This window comes from Rissa tridactyla, chromosome 1, assembly GCF_028500815.1.
Source record: "Rissa tridactyla isolate bRisTri1 chromosome 1, bRisTri1.patW.cur.20221130, whole genome shotgun sequence".
Taxonomy (NCBI): Eukaryota; Metazoa; Chordata; class Aves; order Charadriiformes; family Laridae; genus Rissa; species Rissa tridactyla.
In genome coordinates this window covers 3,606,781-3,634,436 of record NC_071466.1, presented here as the reverse complement: position 1 = coordinate 3,634,436, position 27,656 = coordinate 3,606,781, and positions in this window count along the sequence as shown.

Below are 27,656 nucleotides of genomic sequence, written 5' to 3'. Positions count from 1 at the left end.
GGAAGGTCTGAATGCTACTAGCCTGCGTCCCTTTAAATGCAAACACTTCAAGAAAATCATATAAAAGTATACAAAAATATTTTTTTTGTCTCTGCTAGTTATTGCAGACATGAAAAGCGTGAGTTCCCATTGAAGATGCTGTGAGCGGGTGCCCCAGTCCTCCTGCAGTCAGTACGAATTCTCCTGGCAGCCGGACGAAAACCCAGGTCGTTACTAGCACACACAGGCAACTGTAGTGTGGCAGCTCTGCTTGGTCTTCGAGGTGCCAAAGCATTACAGGGGAAGGAAGAGAGGAAGAGGTGAGCCAAGGGTGAAGAAAAGTAGTCCATATTAAGATTAATTCTGTGTTAACTGAGGTCTGTCTTGATGCCAGAGATGAGGGAACGTACCTTCCCCAACTGGCTGCAAGCCGTCAGAAAGCACCCAAGCAGCGGTTTGGATTGCAGAAAGCTTTTTTTTTTTTTTCATTTTCTTTTTTTTAAGCAAAGCACCCTTGGTTCTCTGTGAGTTCGCTATTCTGTAATAAGCTTGCTTGAATGAATCTTAAAAATTAAAATGTTCAATAAAATGGACTTTCTCTTTGGTTAAACAGCAGATGTTCCTGATTAGGGTGAAGAAAGCAAACAGATTTGGATAAATATTGCCTCATGCACAGTGACAGTCATGCTGCATTCTCAGCAACAGTTAGTATCAAGCAATGCTTCTCCAAGTATTAAAAACACGAAATGGGGCTGTGATGTTATTTTTCATCGCATTCCAAGTGTCTTAGGAAGGACTGCTTCTATATTGGTACAAATTCCCATTGGAGAAAATCACTTCATGTATTTTCCCCAAATAAAATGCCTGACCTTTCACTTAGTGAATTTTATGGCTCTAGGAATAAAGCACAACTTTAACTAGAGTGAGGATGAACATCGCCTTGTGCTAGCACTCAGTATATCCTCGGGCAATGCAGTGTGAAATCGGTACGTATGAACTCAAGTGTTTTTGCATTTGTATTGCCCAGGGACTAATTTAGACTTTCTTCTTAGTGTTTTCTTTTTGACTAACAGTCCACAGCAAGCTGCAGGAGGCGATTGAAAGCAACAGCAGGATGATCATCTTCAGGTGCATTTTAATGGCTCACGCTGAAATTCTGCTGCCAATGTACTTTTACCTGCAGACTTTTACGTTAAAATAGGTTTTTTGCAGAGATGCAGAAGTAATGCTCACTAATAAGCAGACTACCAGATATCCTTCATGGCTAGGTCTGTACTGCACGTATATCCACTGCCCAGTTTACCATTAGCCCATGTGCCAGACCCAGCCAACTATTGAGGCAGCTCTGTTGAGGAAGTACCAACACACAGGGGGAGACCAGAGAGCCAGGCTGTAACCCAGAGCCCCTGAGAGACCTTAGCATAGAATCATAGAATCATGGAATAGTTTAGGTTGGAAGGGATTCCAACTCTAATTGGAAAGATCATCTAGTTCCAACCCCCTGCATGGGCAGGGACACCTCTCACTAGACCAGGTTGCTCAAAGACCCATCCAGCCTGGTCTTGAACACTTCCAGGGATGGGGCATCCACAACTTCTCTGGGCAACAACACTTGTGGTGTGTCCCCTTTGTCTGAGACACACTTGGGACACAAAGGGCAGAGCTTGGGATATTTGAGCAACCTGGTCTTTAAGGTGCCTTCCAACCCAAACCAGCTATGATTCCATGATTCTGTGATTTGAATGGAAGAAATTTAAGGGATAGATCAGCATGAAAAAAATGGTTGAGAAGTGGCATGTATTTTTTCCTCTGTGTGACAAGAAAGTCGAGCATTCCCAATTTGAAATCCAAACTCCAGCAAGGAGCTTGGTATAAATGTCAGACTCTGCTTGTCCGCTTCTTTGTGGCTATCAGAAACCACATGACTGGTCTGAGAGGGACCATTCTCCAGGTGTCTGCATCACCTCAATACATATTTCTTTATCTTAACACATCACAGCAATTAACATATAGACCAAAAATTAATGTCCCCATGTTCATCCACCAGGTATGTTTTAATTTGCTCTTTTTATTCTTTCTTCTTACCTTCTACTTTCCACCACATATAACTGAGGAACATTACTGGAAGGAAAACGCAGTCAAATTTCCTGTGCTTAACTTGTAGGAGAGTCTAATGTATGCTTTCACTCTCAGTCATTTGTATGGATAGCTGCAAAATTGTTGAACAAACTCTCCCAAGGCAGTAAGGTTGTATGGTAATGGTAGTATTAGTTTGCACTTGTTTGAAAAGCACCACTTTCAGTTTGACACTGCATTGTCAAAAGTGGACCAATACTCCAAATAAAATGTTTTCAAGACCATGTTTGCTCATCTTTCTACTGCTTCTTCCTTTCCCTGGCTCTTAGGAAGATTATTGCCTCTTGCCCTTCACTTTAACTGTGGAAATCCTCACAAAGCTCCCTGGAAATGTGTAGGTGTCAGGGTCTGCACGAAGCCAGGTTGTAGACCATTCATATTCAATGTCAGGCTTCTGTTTTTCTTCACTAATATAGGTTTTGTCATTTGCTTCTAAGACAGTCAGGTAATGGCATTAAAAATAATATTACCTTCCAAAGTTAACAAGCTGGGGACATATCTATTCTTCTTCTATTGTTCTACTATTCTTTTAGCTTTTCTTTTTGCAGAACCTAATTTTGGAACACATAAAACTTGACAGCACCCTATTCATGACATGTAAAGTTCAACATTTCTAGAGGTAATTATATTCCAAATAAACAACGCTTAAGTAAAAAAGCCTTAACTTTCCTTTAAGTAGATGTCTTGCCTACATGTTTAGCACTGAATCACCAAACCCAGTTTGTTTCAATATATTTGGCAATAAATTGTGGGTTCAGTCTCTGGATATCTGACAAACCTTCCATCTCAGATTCAGAGGGGATTCTCCCAGCTCTCAATAATTCATATTCAAGTCTTTAGCCCCAGGAGTCTATGAGTCAGCCCTCAGGAGACAAAATTCACCTCCAGAAATAATGAACGCTCAGTTCTAAATTAGAACTACTCAGGGGCCCTGTTGTTTGAAAGAGCTTTATGAGCCAGGATGAAGTTTGGAATCCTTTGCTCAGTCAGGGCTGTGTGTCTGATCCCTGGCTAATCTGGGTCATTTATAGATAATAGTTTAGGAATATGGATCAAGCCCGGGAGGTTTGTTGGTCAAGATGTAGTCACCACCAATACTGATGCCAATGGTAGTCAATACTGAAATTTGTGCATTCAAAACATATTCTAAACCTGCTATTATTTTAAACCTGCCATGGTTACCTTTCTGCATGCAAGTTCTTAACTAGTCACCAAACCTCTCACTTCTCATCAGTAGGCAGTTAAAGTAAACTGCAAATCTCAAACTTTACCCATTTTTTACTTGAAAAGAGCAAAATAATATTGGATAAACTCATTTTGGGGATGTAAGTCACAAATGATTTCACAGTTTTTGTTCAAACTTTAAAAAGAAAATTCACCTTCAGGCACCTCTTAATCACAGGCAAATTTCACTCAAAAAAGTAGAGAATTTTTTGAAACATATCTGTTTGAATGTAATAGAGGCAGCACTGGTGCCGACTGACATGCATTGTTAAAGAATTTGATTAAGTCAAGGTCTCAAGCATAATATTTCATAAGGAGGCTGAATTTGTGGCAAAATCAATAGTTCTCTTTTGTGTAATACGTTCAACTTTTCACAAAGAAGCAGCCATAGAATAGAATTACTAGAAAGTTCCTTTAAATCTTACCAGGAAGAGAAGCTATTCTAATCTTGATGCTTAAAAATATTTTGCGTTAGGAATCAGGCCCTGAAGACAGTGCACAGAACATAAAGAATGGCAGAGTTAAATTGAAAGTGAAAAAACTCACTATTTTCCCAATTATGAAAAGAGAGATGCAGTAATTTTGTACCTTGCCTGACTGCCAGTTATACCAAATATCAAGCTTTCCAATTTCCTTAGACTAAAGGAGGAATCAGCGTTAAATAACGGTATCCAGGGAAACAAAACAACCTAGACATGACATTAATTCCCTGGTGTCTCTGGAGTTAACATCCAAGCTCCCAGCGCAGTGGCCGGAGACCTTAAGCCATCTGACCCCTCTGAAAGAAAATCTTGGGCAATTGTACACCAGCCCACAAAGTTTTAATTCAGAAAGAAAATAAAAGATTGAGTGTGATAAAACACTCAATCTAAGAGAACCTGTTGTTTAATAATACATGAAGATGAACCTCTTAAGGATAGTTTAATTTCCCCTAATTTTAGCTGTCTGAAATTCAGCTAAACGAAGGATTTCTCTGTCTCCAGAGGAGAAAGGTCAGTGCTTTGGTAGGCAATTGAACCCATCCCAAGTTTGTTGTCATCAAAACTCTCCCAGAGCGGAATTCACTGTCAACACAGTGGGATTTAGATTATATGTCCAAGCGTGATGGTACAAAGGAATAAGGTTTTTCAAAACTATTCTGGAGACAGATTCAGGGATTGAACAGCATCTTTTCTAAACAAACATGAGCTTTTAAAAAAACGCCATGGAAAATTCAAAAAAGTTGTATTTTAGAAAAAAAGGAATTGGAAAGGAATTGGAAAGGGAATTAAATGGTCACAAGTTTTCGATTATTTGCATTCAGTTCAGTTCGAACCCTGGGTAAATGCAACCAGGATGCCTCTCTAGCTAAGTCAGAAACGCGGAACTGGAATCCAACCATCCCTAATCACGTAACACAATACAAAAGCTATCCAGACCCAAAGGACATGCAGAGCACCCTCAACAACCTGCTTCCCTCTGCATTTCCATGTACAAGAGACCACAAGAAACTTCAGATCTATCAAGACGAGCGCAATTATACTCGCTGTGTTGCAGTGTTATCAGACGTGTAAGGGCAGGTGTGGATAGTTGTGAGGAACATCTCTAATGGACAGGGCAGGGAAGCAGAAGTGACTTATCCCGGGCTTCATTCCTTACTCTGGCGCTGATATACTAAGTCACTCTTCTTTCAATACCTTGTTTCCCCATAAAATGAGTATAAATACTCATAAATTTCCTCATAAAATGAGGAAATAGTACAAATTTCCTCATAAAATGAGTATAAATACATCACCACAGATTGGCAATACCTCACAGGGGTATTTCTTGAGAGCTGCAATTAAGCAACATTTGTGAAATATATGGTGATAATATCAAGGAAGCTGATATATGAAAGCAAAAAACCTCTATGAAGCACCAGGCAGCCAAAAAATCGAATGGCTTATTCACGTATTAAAAACAGGTCTTAAAAACCAAAATGTTTGTTGTCCGAAGGATAATTCGTGCTTCACAGTACATCTCCAGTCATTTTCACTTTACCCTGTGTAAAACAAAAAGATTTTGAATGTAAGAGAAATGTATTATACACACATTGCTCTAAAGTAATCTGAAAGCAGACATCAGGGTTCATCTAATTTGTTAAGAAAACTATTTGTTACCTATTGGTGTGAAAATCATGTTTACTGCTTATATTCCCTGAGGCAAAACACAAAGATTCAAAGTTAATTTTCTTTCATAAATAAAACATCGCAAAAATCTTCACTGCACTGTAGCTTTGAGCATAGGCTCGAGTGTTGGTCTATGGATGCCATCTACTGGGTAGGACTTAATTCTGGGAACCTGTAGGGTTTCAATCTCTGGCAAAACCCCTGCAATCCAGCTAAGTCACTGTGTATATGTTTCAGAATTCTGAATACACCGTGTCTAATGTACCTTTTTTTTCCCACTTTCTGGGATACAACATACAAAGCTATTTTTCTCTGTCTTCAAAAAGTATCGCCTCTGTTAAATGTGTGGTACTTAAGGAAGCACAACCTCTCCCTCCCAGCAATGCACTAATGCAGGCAAAGAAACCTGAATAATAATTGTACCGCAAAAAGAAACAAACACAGGAATGCTTCAGAAGATTAATACGTAAGGCCATTATATTAAAGAGCAGCTCAGTAAATTGTATTTATAAATGCAGTCGGTGTGATTTATAACGCATGAAACTGGGCCCTGATTTGAATTCCCTGTTAAGATGCACACTGTGTTTACATAGGCTGGGAGTCTGCAAAGCTCTTGAACATTTGGGTAACTTTAAGGAGCCAATAATTCCATTGGTTTTGAACCACACAACTCACCAGCTAAAAGCAAAATGCATACTTTCAAGCTTTGAGTAACTGGAACTTTATACAAGATGGCAGAATAGTGCCCTTTACTGCCAAACTACTCAGCAATAGTCAGCGAATGGGTTATTCTAGGAGATTATCCCCAAAAAAATAGTCTTCTATGGCTTTTAAATGGAAAACGTATCTCTCATAACCACACAAAGGGGAAAGCTGTTTGCAGCCAGGGTAGGGAAGGAACATTTACTGTGTCCACTTTTCTGGAGAGGGACAAGCTACTGCATCACACCAGCTCCTAACGTGAGCAGAGCCCTCAGACCCCAGGAACATGCCTATGTCCTAAACTTATGAATGCAAATCTGCAGACATCAAGCATAATAAAGACTCAAATGTGTGAACTGCTAAGTACCTTCAGCCCTTCCGTGAGAGAACGGGACCTTAAAACTATCCACATGGCACTCGATCACTGAATCCAACCGAGGTCCCAGCTTCAAAAAGTGTTTTCCTTTGGAGCTGAAAGAAAATACTGAGTGTCGTTTCTGGTTGAGTGTAACCAAGTAATTCTCTAAAGGGAGACTAACGTAGCTTTCTCAGTATTGAGCAAAGCTGAAGGAAGAAAGAAAGATAAGATATTGGACTTCAAAAAGAAGAGAAATCCTGAGATCACACAGCACCAAGAAAAGCCTAAGATCGGCAGAAACACTTGGGCTGGTTTTATAAAGAGTAAATCTTTGTCTGACAAGTCCACCCATAATTTTTCAAGGATATAACAGAGAGCAGACAAGGATAACATGCAGGAGGTAATCTAATTTGATTAGAGAGAGTCATTTGACGAAGAACTACACAGTAGGATGATAAGTACAGAAAATCCCGCACAATGTCCTTGAATGTTTGGAGGACAGTAAGCCTATTTTAACATGGGGTGATGGTCCAAGGGGGAAGGAAATGGCAAGGGAAACACCACTGTAGGCTTAAACCTGCTTCCAGATAAATCACCAGAAAAATGCAACGAGAGCAAAAAAAAATTCCTTAAAGGAAATGGAATATATGCAGTACAGAAGTCCACAACTGTGACTGGGAACCAGCTAATACTGAGATGACCTCATTCACATACGTATTCTAAAAGACATGCAAATAGATTCTCAGTTTCAAATATCTTTTGAGTTTCAACAAGTTCAAAAGCGAATCCAAGTGGTCCTAAAAGATCTGTACATTTTCAGATGGGATACATGCTCTGGTTTGAACATGAAAAAGTCATGAGAACAGATAATGCAATAAATAGAACTTCTACATGTTTAGGCATCAGTACCATCAATGTGGAAAAAGAAAGCATTCAAATGATTGAAAAAAGTGTTTCTCAAAGTGCTGAATGAATATATTGCAGTGTGAAAAAATAGAAAAATATGTATTTACTTATAAAATTGAGCTGTACAGATGATATTTACAGAACTGCCAAAATATTAAAGGCTGAAGTGAAATACAATTAAATAGCAACTTCTGAAATAATGATAAGACTGGAGTCAAACTCAAGAATTAATATTAAATAAGAGGAAAGGTTATGAAATCTCATGACGGAGACAGAACACTTTCCTCAATGTAAGCACCACTGGTAATAAACTAGTTATTCTGGAATTTGGAACAAATGTCGGTTGTCAGGCCTTATGTGGGTCTGTCAGCTGCAATGACATTCACCTGTCATTACAGTATTACACTGCTTAATATAAGAGTGTCCTAAGCCTTAGCAGAGATTTCTTGGCCCTGCCATAATAGCAAAGGTGTCTTTCTCACTCTAAATGATACAAGTACTCAAACACTTACTTTTCCATTTTGAGTCCATCAGAAAATATGAGAAAGAGGGAAAAAAGAATTCTGATTTTCTCAGTTGTGGTTCATTGGTAAACAGTAACTCAAAGTGTAAAGTGCGTTCTTCCATATTTCTGCAGGAAGATTTATTTCTAGGGCTAATTGGACCAATTCTGACAAAATGGCCTTTCCTCAAAATGGGCTGCTGCATCAGTCTCATACATGTCATTTTAGTGATGCTTTCTGCAGTTCCATTTACTGAATTCCAAAGTGTACCAAAATGAAACTTTGGGATTTTTTAAGCTCACAAGACAGAATCTTTTTCCAAATTCAATTCTGAACATAAAACCTGATAAGCTGGTCAACTCCATGACCACAAAAAATCCACAAGTAATTCCTTGTTTCAGTATAAACATTAGCACTGTCCCACACATAGCCACTTGCCAATATCAAATATTTCCTTTCTAATCATTATCAATACATTTTAAAGTTAAAAATAGGTGCGTTCTGCTCCTATATCAGATGTCTTTTTCACAGCAGCTCTTGGTAAATGCATCAGTGTGAAATACCAGCCTACAGCTTTTTCTGTGCTTCTTTTGGGAATGTTTCTATTGAGACTCAAACATCTCCTCGTCTTTCTGAAGGCTACTGGCAAAGTCAGGCAGGTAGATCTGTATTCTTTCACACTAATGTTATGGTCAGCTGGCTAGGGTGAGCTCGCTCCACGTTTGTCTCCACCATTTTCTTCCAAATCTTATTCTTTGAGCAGTGCATCAGAAAAAGGTGAGGAGGATTGGCAGGTTTTTAATTTTGTTTTAATGCATCCTTTGCTTTACCTTAAAAAATAAAGCATGTTAGGTGGCAGATAAGAATAGCTGTTTTAAAGGAGCTTGTAAACATTCTGTAATATAATCACTGCAAAGCTTTTGTCTTTGCCAAATATTTCATTAAACATTTTAACAGGCCTGTTTTGCTTTTACTGCATAAATAAAGTGGTATTTTATGTGCTGCTTTAAGTAATGGGGCATATATATTCTGTAACTAGATAGAGTTCCCTTGGGGAAATACCAGGTAGCTTCATAGTAATCACATTTCCCTTAGAGTACTTGGTAATTACTAATTATTCTTAATGAGATCAAAAGTAATTGCTATGTAACCTTCAGCCATGGTTTAGACATTGAGAAATAACGTATGTCATCATAATTTACTCTTTAATTGCAACTATCTTGCTATTGCGTGCATTTTACCATGTAGCTGGATGTTCGGTAGTTATCAGACAAATAAAAAGTCATCTGGTCATATTTATAGCCCAGATCACTTCCTCCTATATAAGAAGCTGCAGGAGAGGTAAAGTTCACGGACAAATTCTCTGTAGCGGAGCATTTGTGTTCATGATTCTGCTGCATCCCCTTGAAGAGACGAGATTTGCGGCTCACAATGAGCAGGGCATGAGGCCGCTGGCTCCTTCTGCTCAGGGTCTTGCAAAGGACTGTGCACGTTACAGATCTGACCCAGGTCCCCTGGTACAATGGGAAATGTCTGGTATCGCTAGTGGGAACTGTATGAGAACGTACATTTTCTTGTTTCAACCAGTCAGTCTGTTTGGCAAAGTGATGCATGCTATTGTAGTGTCTCATTTGACTTCTTTTGGCCCAGATATATTTATGATCTGAGTTTGCAGCTGCTCCATGTCATGTACAATAGCTTGACAATATGGTCTTCTGCACACTGCTTATTCTACCAAAAGTTTTCTCAAACCTTCGAAAGCTCTCCCCCTTGATTGTCGTAACATCCTTTCATTTGGCTTTAATGTTTTATCTGGACCTTTAATCCCTCTTTCTTCTCAGCTATCTCTAATGTCCTCCGTTCCTCATGTTCCTTTACAACAAACGTAATTTTTTTTATTCCCGTCCTTCCATAATTTCTACTTAACACACCTACTGAATCTGTTGCGTATCAGAAGGTCAGCTCTCTTACCTTTGGTGTCAAAAGGTCTTGGTCACACATCTTCCTCTTATCTTTTATCCTTTTTCCCTCTGTCACAAGTAACGAGCAGAAAAGAATCTCTCCATCAAAACCTGAAAAGCCCTCATGGTGCTTACATTCAAAGCAAACCAGTAGTTCATACAGTGATACTAGGAAAGGGTGAAACTGCTGCTATGAATTTGCACAATCTGTTTATTTGCCTTTACCCAGTGAAGGTGGGATGCATTCTTACCTCAACTGCCTGCTATGGTTTATATTTTAGACTGGACACACTCTGGAGAAATGGCTGTCATTTATGATATGCCTCTACAGGTCTATAAAACCTTGACAACATAAAAATCTAACCGAATTGTAGGTTTTCCATAGCCCTGCATTGATGATTTGGTAATTCTTATTATCATCAGACAAAATCAATGATGTCGTGCATATGAATACAACACAAGGTGCTCAACACAGATCACATAACAAAATAACCTGAGATGTTTCCTTCTTATTTTTCTCTTTCATTTTCTCTTCTGAACTCAGTTATGTATTTATTTTCTATAATCTGCTAAATTTCAAGGAGCTGCTTTGATCTATGCATATCTACGTTCATTTTCCCACTGCTACTGTTTTATTATTAGCTTTGTACACTTTCATGTGTCTTTATCTATCAACTCTATTACCAAAGATGCTACTGTATAAACTCTCTAGACAAAATAAATATTAGACATTAAGACTCGCGAGGAGTCTTCAGGATAGGAGAACCCTGGGAAAGACAAAATTCTGATTCATCTTCTTCTAAATGCATGCTTAAAATAGGTCAGCTGAATCATCTGGAGGTTATTATCTTTCCCAGAGAACATCAGAGGGAATCAGGAAAATTAATTTAGGCTGGATAGCTAACTTTGAGGTGGATAAAGCTGGGAGGGGAGGGTATTTATTCTACCTCATTACAAGAAGAGAGGTATCCCTCAAAAGCCATATTCGTAAAGACAATATACTAGTGATTCAGACCAAAAAACTGTCTGTCTCTCTCAGAATATTTCAAGGGGAAGGAAAATGTTGTTTTGGAAAATAGAACTGCATGTGACAGCATTATGCAGTCTGAATGGGCAGGAGAAGTGAGCATTTGGGCTGCCCCCAGTCCCATGATGTCCCACAGCAGTCTAGGGCCACTGCATGCTTTCCACTTGAAAAAGCAGTCTTTGTCAGAAATAAGCAAAATCGCTTATTTTCAACATAAACCACCTAATGGTAGGACTGGGCAAACAATCTTTGCATACAGATCAATTGCAGACAGATTTCCTGCAGTAAGGAAATCCCAGCCCATCCAAAGCCTTCACTTTTGTAATCTCCGTGAGTGTTTTGAATCAGTTTATGGCAGCTTCACACAATTTTCATGACATTAACTGCTGTAAAGTGAACTAAAACCGTTACAGAAATGACCACACCAAATCAGCTGAGGGTAAGAATATGATATTCAGAGTAGTGTTGCAGACATAAAGAGCTCTGACCTACAGCTGCCCAGCTGCTTCTTTGAGAAAATTACTACTCTCCATAATGTTATGTGCCCCAGTGGCTTGTCCCCTTTGCTGTTGAGGCACACTGCTTGGATATTAAAGAAATATCTGTCTTTGAGACCTGCAGAATGAATCAGGGGAAAAATTTCCTTCTCCTGTCTCCTTTTCAAAGAGGAAAAATCTGTGTGTATCAACAGGCTTCAGCAAAAGAGGAAAATAACAATTTAAGATGTGGGAAATTGAGCTCTTACGCTATTACCTCAAACCCTCAAAAAATCTAAACAAGAGGAATAGTTTACTAGGATTTTGTTTTATAAAACTTTGGTTTCTGTTTCCTTCCCTTTCCCTTAGGTTTCATTGTAGCTAAGGATTTCAAATCCGTCATCTTCTGACAGGAGAAAAGTCTGACACCATCACCTACGTTTCCATTTTAGACTAACTTGAATGACCATTGGAACTGTAATCCTTTTCTCTATTGAGATGACTTATTTCTCTCTTTTGAGACTCTTAAGTGATATTCATGAGATTCAACAAGGCCAAGTGCAGCATCCTGCACCTCAGTCAGGGCAACCTCTGGTATCAACCCAGGCTGGGGGATGAAGGGATGGAGAGCAGCCCTGCTGAGAAGGACTTGGGGTTGCTGGTTGATGAGAAGCTGGATATGAGCTGGCAATGTGCGCTGGCAGGCCAGAAGGCCAACTGTGTCCTGGGCTGCATCAAAAGCAGCGTGGCCAGCAGGGCGAGGGAGGTGATTCTGTCCCTCTACTCTGCTCTGGTGAGACCCCACCTGCAGTGCTGCCTCCAGCTCTGGAGTCCTCAGCACAAGAAGGACATGGACCTGTTGGAACGGGTCCAGAGGAGGGTCATGAAGATGATCAGAGGGCTGGAGCATCTCTGCTGTGAGGACAGGCTGAAAGAGTTGAGGGTGTTCAGCCTGGAGAAGAGAAGGCTCCAGGGAGACCTTATAGGGGCCTTCCAGTACTTAAAAGGGGCCTACAAGAAAGATGCGGACAGACTTTTTAGCAGGGCCTGTTAGATTAGGACAAGGAATAATGATTTCAAACTGAAAGAGGGTAGATTCAGACTAGATAGAAATATTTTACAATGAGGGTGATGAAACACTGGCCCGGGTTGCCCAGCGATGTGGTAAATGCCCCATCCCTGGAAACATTCCAGGTCAGGCTCTGAGACACCTGGTCTAGTTGAAGATGTCCCTGCTCATTGCAGGGAGGTTGGACTAGGTGGCCTTCAAAAGTCCTTTCCAACACAAACCATTCTGTGATTCTATGATTTTACTAATTTCTGGCAAGTTCTGTGTATATAAGGCACTGTTGTGTACAGAGTTTTGTATGATTTAAGGTCATTATTGCTGCCTTTTATCATTATACGTTCGTGCCCCTATTGTCAGTCTGTGGACATCTATAGATATACTGCAAGATAATACACCCTCTGCAACTGGTAAAATTTTGCCCTTTCTCATATTAAAGTATCTAAAATCAAAACAGCCACCTCAGCCCAACAATCTAAGAAATGTAGAAAAACAAGAGAGCTTTGATTGGAGGTTTCATCCAAAAAAGAGGAACAAAAGTATCATTCTGTAAGTGTGAGTTTTTGTGAGGCTTTACTGTTCAGAACAAAAATGTCTTCCTCAAAAGGAAGCAGCATCATGTGGCATTCCCTTTTTCATGCTGCATGTGCACAGTGCTGTGATGTTGACCATTAGCAGAAAGTTCAAGGTGACGGAATGTATAAAAGCGGTGCTGTTGTTCAGCTGGCTAAAACATTTGTTTCTGTTAGTAAAAACTTATTCTTCTGGACTGCTTAAGCTCTGGTGACAGCAGCATATATACAGCCAACAGCCAATAGCTGTTTTTCTGTGCTAGAGGGCATGACGATAGCTGGAACAGAGCAGAAAATCAAGGGGCAATTTCTCTGCTTATGGGGATGTATTTTTTTTTGGCTGGTGGACAGAAAATGAACAGAGACCAGCAGATTTTGACGACTGTTTTTCCCCACGTTGACCGGTTGCCTTATGTATATTAGACAGACCAACTTGTTATTTCTTGTATTTGGCAGCAAATCCTTGATGAAGAGAGTCAGGGAACGTGCTCAGGGGTAAATCTTGGAAGGAAATGAACAAGGTCTCCCGCAAAATTGCTGCTCAGACACGAGCGTTTCCCTTGTACTCTCCAGTACTGCAGTCTTTACCACTATCACAGCAGCAAAATGGTAAACAAGTTACTTTTACAAAAGAGATGGATGGGAATTAAAATATTTAAATCACCCAGCTGTCCATGGGGACCTCATTAGTACCCAGTTTGCCTGTGAAAATACCACATTTCAGAAAGCCATCGTGTTATTACCTCACTTGCAATACAAACACTGCTGTGCCATGACACTACATGAACCCCAGAAAACCTGTTGCAAACAGACTAGTATAGATTTCCTGAACAGCAGGAAAGAAGTCCAAAAACTGACAGAATAGCTGAAGTGATAGCAAGCAAAAAAGAGCCTGATTCTACCAGTTTCTACTATTTCAAGGGGTCTTACAGAGCTTATTCACTTAATAACTGACCACTTCTTTCCAAAAATATTTTTCTTGGTCTCATAAATTAAAATTATATAAAATATGGCTAACATTATTTTTAATTCTTTCTTTTTGATATTTTGAAAAGTTGCCTTACAAGGATTAAATTGACATTTTTCAAAGGTGACTTGCCTTGGCCTGAGTGCATTCCCATTGCCACATGAGGGCTAACTGACTTGGTGAGAAAGAAAATCCTGAGAGGGATAGAGCGAATTCTGATTCTTTTGGCTTTCCTTCTTTCTCATTCAGAAATGAAAATTAAAGACATATCCACATACAGAAGGCATAGAAACTAGCTGCTGTTCAGTGACCACTGAACACTTTCAAAATTCACATCCTAAATTCTCATTTGAAATAAAACTTGTCTTCAAAACTTTTCATGTCATAGTATTTTCAGTCTAATGAATAATTCCATTTATGAAATGGGAGTCCAGAATAACTTACAGGTAACTTAAAGATTTAGGGAGCTGAGTATATATATATCATGTGAAATGAACTCTCCTCCGTCTCCCACACCGTTGGTGCAGATATGCTTATAAAGCATGATTTTCTATTCCTTTTCCCTGGATAGATCTAGTTTCGTCTCTTCTGCATGCAGGTTTAGCAGCATGACACTTGTTAGCGGATCACTTCTGGTGGACTCCATCTAACCTTACTTCAGCCATCTAAAAATTATCTATCTACTTCAAGTTAGTGATGTGCATTTAAAGGACAGAGAAGTGCACTTCTGAAGTACAACTTCAACCACCTCTCCTTGACACCTGGCTTAGGACAAGATGAACCATCCTCTTCAGCTACTTATCTCCCACTAACAAGAGAAACTAAAAGGCTTGCACAGACATCTAAATGTCTAGGCAGGTGAGATGAATCTCAGCCTGCCTGTTCATTCACAGTAGATTTAACTTCTGCAATTTCCTTAGTGATACAATATCATGCCTGGATTTGCATCTCCAAGCTTAAGGATTGTACAGTAAAATGCAAAGGGGGGCCTTTGAAGAAATCACTTCAAAAGAGCTTTAAAGAGTTTGAATTATTTTTCCTGCCACTAACTTCCCTTGATTTCCCACCAAGACCCGTGAAACTTGAAAAGACTGCCTATCTCTTCTGCATGCTTAATATATTCCTCTCCCCTCCAAAGCATCTATATCATATGCAGAGAAAAATGCACTTTTATAAACAACTCAGCAGTCAGCAGGAGGTGAGATGATAGCTAGCTGGTGAGGCACCAGTTAAAGACAAGATATTCCAACGTTACAGGAGATGGAGTCAGATGAGCCTAACTCCAGGAGGGTTTCGATTTTTATCTTAATAGTTCTCTGTCCCTGCATGGCTTTGAGTAAAACACCATAAGAAAAAGGAAATAAAGAGCTGCAGTGTGGGACAAGAACTTTTTTTTTTTTTTTTAAGTATTGTTCTTGTGGGAATAATCTGATCCAGAAGCTATTACAGTTTATCTGGTCTGCTGGCCATCAGAAGAGACTGAGATTGGATAATGAACAATTGATACCTGCCACCTTTGTTAGATTTGTTTTCCAGTCTGTCATGCTAATAATATTAACAAAAAATCAAATCAAAGAGCAAAGTTGAATTTTTTACTGCAATCAAATAAGCAGTCTTAAAAGCAAAAGCTAGCTGGTAGTTTATATGTCTTTCATATTCAGAGTATCCTCAGCCTGACAGAACAAGCCAGAAAATAAATGTTGAAAAGGACACCACGGGGAGAGCTTTAAAGACTATATTCTTTTACAATCCATACAATGCAATTTACATATTTATTTAAACTCTGTGTGCATGTGTGTGTATGTAGCCCATGAAACATTTGCGATACTTCATCCTGTTGGCGAAACATTTATTCTCTCATATTTACATCGTTCCCCATTACCAGCCATACAAATAGACTGCTCACGCTGCTGCCAAGGTTCACTTGACAGTTTTCTGACACCCTTGACACTCAATATCAGTACATCTTCTTCATGTCTTCTAAAAGCATTTTGGCCCCAGACTTTACCGCTATGTAAACTGAAACGTAAAAAAAAAACCAAACTGAAAAATAATAAATGTGTCAGTAATTTTTACTCCATTTTTAATACAGCTCCCAACTAGCTAGATCTTTTTTATGTACCAATACCATTATTATTGACAAAAATCTTCATCATTTCAAGTTGTAATTAAGAATAAAACCCTAAAAAATAGGAAGGAATAATGTGTGCATTTGTTTTTTTTAAATAGACATCTGAATTGAGCCTGGGACATCCCTCATTAGTACTGGGGAGAGGAGGTGTATTGCGGTATTCTAACCACTATTCCTCTCTGGTCCTTTATAGACATTTCTCAGGGGACTTCAGGGGACATTAATGCCACTGCAAACAAGAGAAAAGCAAATGCTATTTTTCTTCAAACAACCTTTTTCTTCAAAGCTGTAACTCTGACTTCAGCACTTTACCAAGATAAACAGCTTCATTACCGATAAAGGCGGTGGTGTTTGCTTGAGTGGGAAAGAAATGAGAGCGGAGATATAACAAACATCAAGCCAGTTTAGCCACTTAGTTTTAATCCTATTATCTCTTCCATTCATTCTCCTCTGCTGCAAGATAACATTTCCTAGTAAAAATAATCCAAGCTGTAATTTTGTCTGTCATAGCGGGGATAACATAAGGTTTCTGCGCTACTTAAATGGCACTCAACCCCTATTTCAAAAAAAGCAGGTGGGACTTTGGTGGTGTAAGGTCTCGTGCTGCAAGATTTGCTTCCGCCCTACAAGAGATCAAGTGACCAGAACAGAACGATGTGCCAACAGGAAAATGGTTGCAAGGTGAAGGTGCCAAGTTAGGCCTGAGGAAGTTCTTGATTCAGCTCTCTGTCACCAGTGTGCCCTTGGGGAAATCACCTGATTGCATCCTACAAATACTCAAGTGGCACAGGCATGCAGGGTCATACTTTAAGAAGGCTGTATTCTTACTAAAATAAACACGCTTTTTATTAAAGCCACTATTTAAAGAGCTGTTTCAGGTTCAAACATTTCAGCCATGTAGACATAGAATGATTATTAATTTTCTGGTGCTTTTCCAAGCAGCTCCCTTTTAGCATCTGTGTTTTTTCTTCAGAAATCTATGCTCCTTGCAGACTGAACTTTAAATGTACGAGGCATCTCCATGATTTTTGTGTTGAAAGTATCCGTTGATTTCTATTACATGACTCTTGCCCTTCAAAGTGGCCTAGTAAAAACTTTTGCTTGGGTCTCAGTACCCTCCAGTTTGGGACCTGCTGCTCCTTAGTTTCCTCTCTGTAAAATGCAGATTCTAATACATACTCTACCAACTTCCTTTGGTCACATTTGTTAACTGCAAATTCATTAAGGCAAGGTCTCTGCCTCTTACTTAAAGACGGAACAGAAATCTGAAAGTGCCTCTAATTTTGGCTGATTTTGTGACACTTGTACTTTAATACAAATCATAAAATAAAAGCAATATTTATTAAATGACTTTTGAACTCCCAAGGGCAGATAATAAATGAGAAGGGAGTAGAGTAATAAAGAATGTGAGGGTAAACTAAACAAGGTGAGATTCACTGTGAGACTCAAAAATAATACACATCCCAGATACCAAATGGGGCAGTGAAACTTAGAAAGTCCCAATCTGATGATAGAGTTTAGCACGAATAGATGCCATGTGCAACAGCACTTGAGGGCAAATACCTAAAAGGTCTTCCTGGATGTCAGTGCAGCAACTGTAGCTGGAATACTGAAGGCATCTGTAGGCAATTTATCAGAAAGATGTTGGCAAAAATCGAGGGGATCCACAGAATAGCAGTTAAAATAATTAGAGGGCAGGAAGGATTGATTTGCTACGAAAGATTAAAAGAGATAGCTATAACCTAGATAGCCATAGCTGCAGTAAGAAGGGATAGGATAGAATAATAAGGAATTCAACTGCTTGTCATAGCTAACGTTGGTGCGTTCTGCAGAATTTCTGAGCCGGACACATATAATTTAGAACACCCATGCAGCACAGACAATAATGTGCTTTCATTGCCTGGAGGCTGAAAATGTTTGGAGGCTTAAACTGTCTTTCTTGTTCTAAATCTGACAAGGGCCCCACACAGTGGAACCCTTGGGAGGTATTGATGTGGCCTCTTTCCTTTGCCAGCTATGCCCATTTGAAACCAGTCAACACAGAGTCCAGAAATGGGTTTGCAGAGATTGGTAACAGGATTAATAAGCTTGATGTGCATGCAGTATGAATGCAAGTGTGTGCCTATGTGCGTGGGCAATGAAGAAGCAGCAGAACAAGCATTAAAATAGTGGCCTGTATGGATAGCAAACACCATTCCCAAGGCACTGCTCCCAGGACACTGTTCCCAGATGCCCAGTTGAGGAATGTGTTGTTGATGTGACTCCCACAAGGTTCTCCCTCTGATAAGAGCCCAGCACAAATTATCTGCCAATGGAACGTATTGTGTCCCAATACCAGGAAGATGGCAACACAGTGGCAGTATATCACGTATGCCATTTCTTTTCCTTTTAGTCCAACAGGAAAACAGATACATATTTCAAGCAAACAAGGGAAAATAGAGCATGAGCAGCAATCTTAATGAAGATTTATGGAGTCTGAAACAAGCAAGATTCTCAAGCAAAGGCCAACCTGCTGATAATGATTACAAAGGCCCCAGTCTTTTGTAAACCTGGACCTCAACTGAAGTTTTACCGAAAAGACCACTTCTTGCCACTGCAGGCCATTAGAACAATGCACAACACAAGTGTCTCTAAATGTCTTCCTCCTGCTGCTGAAATTCAGATGATAAAATGTCTGGTTGATGCTGCATATATTTCAATAAAACTAATGTGATGATCGGTTCATTGTGCAGCAAGATATAGTTGAATTATTGGCTTCAGAGGCATCTCCAGCCGTGTTCTGAAGAGTACATGCCAAGCAGTATGAGACTGATGTTACTTTGACAAACACAAATAGAAAGAAACAAAAAACCCTTCCTGAAATTCTAAATTACTTTATGCAAATTATCTCCAAGAAAAAAGTTGTCCATCTAATACATCAAAATGCAATATCCACTGCCTATACAGTTAGCTCATTGCACAGAAAATCATCCTCATTTTTCTGAAGTAAAAATGTAAATACACAATGGTTTGGCAGGTCAGTTGTGTATATATTACTTCAGTTCATCTAGGTAAATACTATCCTCATTATCCAACATAGCTGCCAGTGACTTCTGGTCAGAAGGTCAGGAGCAACCGCAGTCATTAACTGCCACGCCACTGCTATCTCTCCTGACTTTTGACCTTAAAGTCAAGTCAGGTTTGCCTGGCTTGGTGCTTGGCAGTCGGTGATTCAGTGAATGGCACTCTTCCTTCTGACCGTGAAGTGAACTCATGCCCTGCTCATGGTGAGAAGGAGTGCTTTGCTTCTGAAGGTGCCAGCTGTTGGACAAGATGTAATACCGAGGTCTTGACCATTTGTTCATTAAGCATTCTGTAGTACTTCTTGCAAGAACATCTTAGAGTGAACTCCTCCTGCTTGAAAATTCACATCTTCCCTAACCATATTTGTTTCTATTTTCAGCCGGATACATCTTTCTTGTCCACTTTGCTCCCTAAAACGCCTGTGTAAAGCCTCTTCGCTGATTGAACTGACAACCACAAGCTAAAGAGTAAAAACAGAGCAGTAGGGAGTTTCATAACCTGTGTTCCCTGTGGATCACCACTATACCAATTACACAGTATTGCTGCATTCAGATCATTAACTGGTGCCCAGCAGCTCAGAGCATCCTTCATTTCACCAGTAGCAATGTATACAATCCCTTGTACTGTGCTCCAGAACCACCCGTGTGAAAGTCACTACAGGAGAGCAGTGACTTCAAAGAGGTGTTATAACTCCATTTCATTATTGCCCAAGTAGAGAGACTAATGACACAAAGCTTCATTAAAAAACTTCACTGGGTCTTTAAGTATCTTGTAGCTCTCAGCAAATTCAAGGTAAGACTTAGAGGTTATGATTTTACTAATAGGTACAGGGCCCTTTCTCTGGCTTCAAGAGCAAGAGACATGGGACAGTCATCTACAGAGTGAACTCCAAAGAGTGTTAGATGGCACAAGCCAAAACCCCTCCGGGGACTCTGCAAAAAGTGGGGTGGCACAGACAGGGAAGGAGCACTATTGGATTTCATGCCTCCTCTTCAGTTCACTTCGATAGACAAAACCTGACAAAAAGATCCCTGGACTCCCGAAGAGTTGTGCTCTAGGACTGTGTGTGTGCTATAGGCTAAAAAGAATCTTAACTCCCAGAGCAGCCAGAAGATCCTGGGAGCTTTGAGCTCACCGGCAATAGTCCTACAAGAAAAAAAAAAAGAATCAATTGATTCAGGCGGAAACCAAATAACATTAAAAGTTTAATTAAACTCAAATTTCCAGGTAACTAGAAATCGTGGTTGTTAGCCAAATCTAGCTTGATTCTCTTCCCTGCTAGGAAGAAGACAATATTAGTGCTAGCAATACTCTAAATCTTGCAAATGAGTTTAAGTCATGCAAAGAAACAACTTCCAGCTGAGATAAGTTTGACCTAGGTCAATGCAGGGAAAACTCCCGTTAGTCTGCCTTCTAAATGAGAAGCTTGCTTCAGGCTCAGCTGCAGTAATAATTCATAGCCTGTACAGTCAGCCCATCCAGCAGATGGAGTGGAAATCTCACAGTGGCTAAAGCCACCTATTGTATATAGATGTATTTGCATAACTCTTCTGCTAAGCCTTGACTGGCAGCCACAGGGGCCAGGTTCAACTTCTGGGGTCTCAAGTAAATGGAGGCTTAAACCCTACTAAGAAACCCAGGACCATTAAGCGAAGATCTTTGATTGCTCACTAAGTCATACTTCTTCATCTGTGAGTGATGATTAAGGTGGCTGAAACCAGCAGTCCTTTATTCACAGGAGAAAAGGAAAACAGGAGGACACAGGGGGCAATACAATCAACAAGCTATATCTTTTCCAACCAATCCTTAAAATTCTCCTCTCAGACTTTTGGTGACTTGATTGTTTCTCTTGATGACACATGCAGCTGTGTTCCATCTCCTCTATAGCCCACATAGGTTTTTTTTGTCGTATTTCTGTCCTCTTCAATTTTGGTTCTCTTTTCCCCTTCTATCTGTGAAATATTTATTTAATTCACTTTTTATTCCAATACTACAGGTGGAATGCTTCAGTATCAAAGATTTACCCAAAGGAGCTTTAAATGGCTGTCATAGCAGCCTCACGTGTCATAGCAGCGTCACTCTGCACCTCTTTCACACAGACAAGATTCTGCAGGGGGAAAGCAGGACGACTACAGTAATGCCTGCAGTGGTACTGTTTACTTTGGCTCAAATAAAACAATAATATTTTTACTTAGTATTGATCAAATTGATTTTCCTTTCTCTGCACAAGACTTAAATTGTCTGACTTTTTTTTCTGACTGAAACACACTGAATTTATTGGCTGCTCCTGGAGGCACCCAACAGACTATTTCTTTCCATTGCAGAATTTACAGACAAGCTTCTGTGCCACCATTGCTTGTGACGATTGTGGGTGAGAAACCTGGCATCCCTCTTGCTCGCAGAGCCGAGCAGCAGCCATGCAGGTCACTGGTAATTGTAAGAGTGTGGAAGATCAAACCGAGTAATTGCTGGAAAGCTGATGAAACCTTTATATGATAACAAAGGCTATTATTACTCAAAGCAGATGTTCACTCAAAGGAAGGAAACCAGAAGCAAAGAAGCAAATTTGAAAGGTAAGATATGTTCTCAGAAAATGCAACAGACTTTTGAAGCACAGGAGAAAACAAATATTTAAGTCCTTTTTACATAATTCGAGATCTCTCCAACGTAAGCACCTACATCTGAGCTGGACTACATACTTAGACTACTTTTTAGTTAACAGAACATCCTTTAATATTAATAGGTGCTTATAGCAAAAAGTTTCTTCCTAAGGTATACAAAGGAAAATTACCTTTAACAAGCCTATTTCCTTCACTATATCAGAGCCCAGAGTAACTGGCTCAGATGGAAACATCCAGACTTTCTTGTGGTAGGAAAGATCTTGCTCTAAGACACTCTCTCTGGTCTCCCACACAGATTCAGTTTCCACAGACATTTGCTGGATTAGTTCTATAATTTATGAGTGTTGACAATTAAGAGGGATGAAAAATGGAACAGATCAGAAGACAGCTTATTCTGTTCTCCAAAATTTAGATTATTGAGTGAAAATTAATAAAAATTTTGAAATAGTTGACTGAAAACCAAGAATGTCACTATAAAGTAAAATCTCAGTTCCTAATGGAAGGGTTAGCTGTGTTGTCACAAGCCTTCCCCTTCTTTTTGGGCAAATCACCCTTATCAGACTACATCTTCCTTGATGTATTGCATTGTGGCCAAAATACACATTTCGCCACCAAAAAAAAATTATAATTAATCAAAATTCAGTTGTCTTTGAAAAACAGTTTTGGCAGAATTTCTTCTAGCAGTCTCAGCTTAGTCTCCTAAACTCTTTGTCTTCCCTTGGTTACCACCCCATGCCCACACCACAGGTCTTTCTCAGGCCTTCAACAGCAATAAATAACAGTGGTACCAGGCCCTGCAGTTCCACGTAAATACAGACACTCTCTACACATGGGAAGAAAGGAGAGAGGCTGTGCAGCACAATGGCGCCACCTGATACAACCTGCACACTGCCCGGGGGGAAACTGCAGACCCCTTTACCCTAAGAACTTTATCTCAACCTTTTCCAGTAGCTGGCAATAACAGAAGACTTAGCAAAATATTCTGGGAAATGAAAAAGTCAGCTTGATACAAAAGAAAAGAAAGGTTTATCTTTGCTGAACACTCCCCAGCTAGGTTGGGATGCATAATTAAGCATGAGGATGCAGCCCCATATTTCCTCTCGTAGAGCAAGGTACATGGCAGCTGAACAAGATTGCATTGCTGTGATTTGTACCTTACTGTCTTCATCCAGCAGGACCAGAAAACTAACCATCCTTCAAGGTTTAGCTACTCCTCTGTTTCAAGGGTAATGTCGCGTGTGATATATTCTTGCTACTTAGAGTCCAATTATCAGTGACAGAGGGAAATCTTTGCAGTTATGCCAGGGCCACTCTTATAGGTGCATGCACAGCCAAAGAGAAGTAGCCACTCTAGGGCAGCTCCACTCATAGATTCATAGAATCACAGAATCATAGAATGGTTTGGGTTGGAAGGGACCTTAAAGATCATCTAGTCCAACCCCCTGCCCTGGGCAGGGACATCTCCCACCAGATCAGGTTGCTCAAAGCCCCATCCAGCCTGGCCTTGAACACCTCCAGGGATGGGGCAGCCACAGCTGCTCTGGGCAACCTGTTCCAGTGCCTCACCACCCTCACAGGAAAGAATTTCTTCCTAATATCCAATCTAAATCTACCCTCTTTCAGTTTAAAACCATTACCCTTTGTCCTATCGCTACACTCCCTGATCAAGAGATCTTTCCTGTAGGCCCCCTTTAGGTACTGGAAAGCTGCTATAAGGCTTATTGTCCATGTTTGGGAAGCTGGTCCAGAAATAAAGAAGGCAACACCAAGGAAATGGCACAGCTCACTTTCTCCATGCCAGGAGTCCTTTTCTGCTTTTGACATTTACAACTGTCAAAAACCATTATACGGAGCTCATGACAACACTACAATGTAGTCTAGGACTGCCTCACTGGTTTTCTGTGATAGCATGATGTGCTGAAAGAAAGTATTAGTGACTATTGTGGGGATCCTGATTCATTAAAGCATGCTCTGAATGTACTATTTGGATTGAGCTCCCCAAGAGAAACCCAGAGGACACAGCATCTTTTCCATATCTCAGTAAAGTTCCAGCATGCAATGGACTTCTAAGATATCCATTCCTGTCGCATCTGAACTGTAACACAGAAAACTGAGCTATGGACTCCAGGAGTCTTCAAGGATAACCATCTTCAGAGGGAAGTATATTTTGATTCAACAGGATTTAAGTGCTTCAATTGGAATGTAGGACGTAATTCCTTTGGGAGATATTGTCATTATTCCTTCCGTGGCTCTGTTTTCAATCTTTTTGCACAGTTGTGGGTGCCCTCAAACCTTAGACCAGACTGCAAATCCGTCTAGAATCCGTGCCCAGACCCCAGGTCCTGTTTATCCAGCCTCCATCTTCCACCTTAAGCCTCTGGTCTCCTACTTGCTGGCTAGTCCAGCTTGAAGCTCACTAGCAAATCACCCACATACACACAGACAGAGAAGAGAGCAAGGTCACACAGAAAACAGTTAGAAATAGAGTTTAATAAGAACATAGGACAGATTGCAATGTTCAGGATAATTTTGTTTCCCTTCTTATCAGGTACAAAATTCTAGCTTTAATCTCTTCAAGGGTACGCTTGAGTGGCTCCATCAGTTGCCCAATGATCGGTGACTGCTCTTTGTTAGTGGCTCTATTATCTATGTTACAGTTTATGTATCTGTGTGTTTAATTATGATTTTTCCTGTACCTTGTCTTCGCCTTTTATGCTGAACAGCTATTAACCAGATGGCCTTAAAAACCAGTTGCCATTACAGATAACACGTATGAGGAGATACTGAAATATTATAAATGATCTGTCTGTAATCTAATGACATTTTTCCACTGCCCCTCATGTTGTTTGTAAAAGTTGTACAACTAGCACACTACAACTGACAGCTGCTAGAGATCTCACAAGCTATCTCGCTAATCATGACCTAAACAGGGACATGTCAAATACTCGTTCAAATTTGATTAAGACATTCCTAAATCATGATAGATAGTAGGGGGGAAAGAAGGAAATCTGAGTATACAAAGATGAAACCTGAAAACAGCAGTTAGCATCTGTATTGTAAAGGAACCATTGCAATTTGTTTTTCTTTTTAATTTTGATATGCTACATGAAATACTGATGGATGTTATCTATGGTTGCTTCTGATCTTTCTTGTGCCTATTTTTCTGCAGTATGTTTGTGTGTGTGTGTGTATGTGCCCGCACATGTGCACACGTGTGTGTAGAATAGTTTTTGACCCAAGCTTCCTAGAAAAATTACAATGATAAGTCCTGACAAAAACGTAACCAGCTCTGTTGAGTCAGCTCCTTTGCCCTAGATTTGCTGTTTCAGCCTTGCAAGCAGAGGTTTACAGAGGCCACACCAAAATAATTACATTCTGCTTTTTTTAAAATTGTCTAGATAGAAGAAGCTTGAAGGGATGTCACGTCTGCATGGAAGCAAAACATTAGCAATCATATCAAGAGGAATATGTGAGGAGATGATTAATATTTATGCCTGAGTTTACAGTGTCTGGAAGTGAGACGCTGCATTCAAATACAGTAATCTTAACAGGTGAGAGTCTGATCTGAGATATTCTGACACACATTAAGATGAGTGACTTCAATTAAGATACATTTGCATAAATGAAAGCAAAATAGAAACAAAATATTAACTCCCATCTAATGACTTCCAAGACGCAGTACAAGGATCAGACAGTTAAAGACTTGTCCATTGCTTCAGAGATTCCCCTTCTAACAAATGAAGATTACTTGGGTTTTTTTAACAGGAAGAATTAAGTCTGGAAATCAGAATTAAATGTGTGGGTCTTTTACTCTAACCTCATTTGAGGACGCCTAAGATCCTTGTCACATACACAAAGATGTTTACACGTCCCTTGAACCAGTAGTCATGGTTCAGTGCAATATCAGCTTCGCAGTGCTACGATCAGTGTCAACATCCTTTTCAGCTCAGTCCTAAGACCTCAGTCATAGCTCACTGATGAACCGATGTAGTGGGGCCTCGGGTTGTTCAAGCAATGATGATTTTGCATATGATTCTGGGAACTTGACTTCTACAAAAGCCTAGAAGAAACCCAAAGCTACCTATCTAGCAGCGTCTGAAACACCATAGCTCTTCCGTGAGTCTGGATCTTCTGAACACATAATCAAAGTCCAACGACGAGATAACCATAGTAGTCGGTAATTAAGCCAACGTCCACGCTTACACTGATCAGTAGAACCTGAGAATAAATAATTATTTTCCAGCATGAAAGAGTTAATATGCAATTAGCTGTTAGAATACTAGCAAAACATAATTTACAAACCTATCCCCATTATCATTTTTCTTATAAATATTTTTGCTTCTGTTGGCAATTTTACTGGGGTTAACTTGATATTTTATTACAAATCGTTAGTAAAGATTCTGTACGGCACTAAGAGGGGAGCAGATTCCCTGAGATCCCACTGTATGCTACAAATCATGGTATTTCCCCATTTATAATAACATTTTGAAGTATCTCCACTGAAGCCCTCAGCATGCAGCACAGTAGCACAGATCTCCAAATGCAAAAATTAATGTGCCATGTTAGGAGATGCCTGATAAAGCTGTGATGATATTGCAGTAATAAATATCACAGGTCATGGACACCATTAAGATTACCTTGAAGGCAAGACCATAGCCAGCACATGCCACATGGACATGAAAATATTCTTAAGGGTAGATAAACTGTGTACGTTTTCTCCTGTTACCTGCTTGTCTCCCTTCATGATCCCATAAATATTAACCTGGGTAAAGACAAGATGAGCACTTCATCTTTACAAGCACAGTTGTTCTTCTATCAATGTCAGGAGACGAAGCTCAGAAGTACTTTGCAGATGTCGGCTTTTCAAAGGACTGAGCCCAGAATGGGCACAGCTTGGCTGTAAAAATGTAAAAATGGTAATGGTAAGTAGGAAGAAAATGGGTTCACACCACTATTAAGCCATTGACACCACTGGTATTCTAAGGATGTAATTACATGAGGTATTATCTCAAAGTCAATTTTGTGCACTTTTTCTAAATGTCATCATATATTTAATGTTTCAGCTTCAACTCCTTATGGAAAACAAGAAAGTAGTTTTCCCATCTCAACAAAGTGAGGAATAACTGCTTGCTTGCTTCGGTTCAGTAGCTCAGTGGTAAATACGCAATGAACATAAACCAAAAATGTATACTTCTGTGGCAAGATACAGTCTCAGGAGAGCACATCAGCTGGTCAATATGCACGGCTCTACAGCTGTCCATCAAGATACACCAGCTCACAGCAGCCAAGGGTTGGGGCCCAGCGCTTGCTATTTTCGTGTTGAGGTCATGAGGGGAATGTAGCTTCTATTGGCATCTCCTGGTAAAATTGTGTTGCAGTCAAAGCCTAAGCAATCCAAAAGGTCCTCTGTGCAGGTTTATGGGCTAAGGGTTTTTTTTAGCAAAATAAATATCCCAGAAGAGTCTAAAACACGCTGCCTGTCAGTCTTCTTGAGCCACAGCTGTTTGATCAGACCTTATCAGCCCTCTTTAAAGACCTCAGCATGAGAAATATGTAAGACACATTACTCCCAGGTGGCTTTGCAAGATCATATCTACAAACCAGACAGGAAACTCATCCTCCGCTCTCTACGTCTTCCCCGTCGCCCACGCCGAAACAGGATTTCTGTAGCAGTATAACATGGGCAAATTAACAGGACTAATTTACAGAATACCAGTCATCCTAAAATAAGCCTTCATAGCAGTTTCTGTCCTCAGCCATTAAGGTGCCTGCAGAAGCCAATGTCTTGTGATTAAAATTACACATACCACAGGTCAC